The sequence below is a fragment of the Zingiber officinale genome, chromosome 7A (assembly GCF_018446385.1).
Source record: "Zingiber officinale cultivar Zhangliang chromosome 7A, Zo_v1.1, whole genome shotgun sequence".
NCBI classification, from domain to species: Eukaryota; Viridiplantae; Streptophyta; class Magnoliopsida; order Zingiberales; family Zingiberaceae; genus Zingiber; species Zingiber officinale.
Genome location: NC_055998.1, coordinates 64,411,297 through 64,413,107, shown reverse-complemented (window position 1 = coordinate 64,413,107; position 1,811 = coordinate 64,411,297). Strand labels below are relative to the sequence as shown.

Here is a 1,811-nt window from a genome sequence, read left to right as displayed (position 1 = left end):
TCTGCGGGATCAATATCTTTTTATTACTGACGACGAAACCGTGCACTTGCGGTGATGTCACAAGTTTTTGGCACTGTTACCATGGACTGCGCCTATGACATTAGAAATAATCATTTGAGTTAAACTAAACTTTTCTTTCTTTTCTATTACATACTTGTAACTAGTCTTAGAAATTCTATTTTTGTAATTTTACCTTGCTTTCCTTATTTGTAATTCAAATTCTACATTTATATTTCCAACACTTCAGTTTAACTTTTTCTTAAATTCTGTGATAAAAATATTTAGAATCTTGTTCTTGTATGCGTAGATCTAACTTTGCAGGAGATCTATTACCTCTTGATCTTAAGATTGACATAACTTTTTCATAGAAGAAGAATCTTGCAAAGATATCAAGAAGAACAAGAATATTCAATTATGACAAACATACCATTGAAGAATTACATAGCACCATATGCACGAGGGCTTGGGTCTAGCATCACAAGGTCATCCATTGAAGCCAATAATTTTGAAATAAAACTTGGATAATCACTATGGTACAACAAAATCAATTTGGGAGTGGACCACATGAAGATCCAAATCAACATCTTGAAGTCTTTTATGAAATCTGTAGTACAATGAAAATGAACTGTGTTCCAGTAGAAGCAGTAAGATTACTATTGTTTGGGTTTTCTTTGAGAGATAGAGTCAAATAATGGCTAAATTCTATGCCAGCAAATAACATATCCATTTGGGAGTAATGTGAGTAATAATTTCTGGATAAATTCTATCCTCCTAACAAAATTGTTCATATGAGAAATTTGATAGCAAGGTTCAGACAGTCAGACTTAGAATCATTATTTGAAGTATGAGATAGATTTAATAATATGCTCAGACAATGCCCACATCATGGATTTGAAAAATAGCTAGTGCTTCATACATTTTATAATAACATCAACTACCATATAAAAGTGTCCCTAGATTCTACAGCTGGAGGGGCACTGATGAATAAAAGCTTAGATGAGGCCGAAGATATTATTGAAAGTGTAGCGTAGAAACATCATCAGTGGGCATTAGAAAGAAGTGGAGACTATTCATATGCAAACCCAATTAAAGCATCAGGAAAATTTGATATAGATGTAATCACTTTGATGTCTGCAAAGCTAGATGCTCTTACCAAAAAGTTGGAAAATATGGGGACAAATACAAGCACGATCAATGCCATAGTATGTATATGTGAAACATGTGGAAGTACAGATCACGCTCAAGATTCATGCCCATTAGGAGCCTTATCTGCGCAAATTAATCAACTTTAGCAGTGTGATGCTATTGTAAATTTCAATCAAAGGTAGAATAATCCATACTCCAACACATACAACCCTGGTTGGAAGAATCATTGAATTTTTTTTTATCGTAATAACCAAGAGCAAGGATCATCCATTGGGGCTAGACCGAGCTACCAACTTGGACAACAAAGCTATCAACAACAATAACCTTCTTAAGGCTACCAATTATTCAAATTGGAGAAACTGCTTGAAGAAGTTATTTCTAGTCAAAATGAATTGAAATAAGAAATCAAGCTTCTTAATCAAAGAATGGATAATTCAGAGAAACATCAGAAGATGCAGGATAACCAAATTACTTAGATAGCTTCATCATCTTCAAGAGCACCAGGATAATTTTTGAGAAAAGCTGATGTTAACCCAATGAAATACTATAATAGAATTGAGCTTAGGAGCGGACGGATCTTGGGAGATCCTCAAGTGACTGTTCCAAAAGGGATAAAACTTCAGGAAGAGCTCTCTCCTCCAATAATTGAACCAATTCAGATTCAA

General features: G+C 34.1%; 1 non-coding gene across 1 annotated transcript; it reads right to left on the bottom strand.

Annotated features, from left to right (window-relative positions):
• Positions 1 to 785: 785 nt before the first annotated feature.
• On the bottom strand, positions 786 to 892 carry LOC122003191. Its single transcript, XR_006117853.1, has one exon. It is a non-coding gene; the product is annotated as a small nucleolar RNA R71 (small nucleolar RNA).
• Between the last annotated feature and the right edge of the window lie 919 nt (positions 893 to 1,811).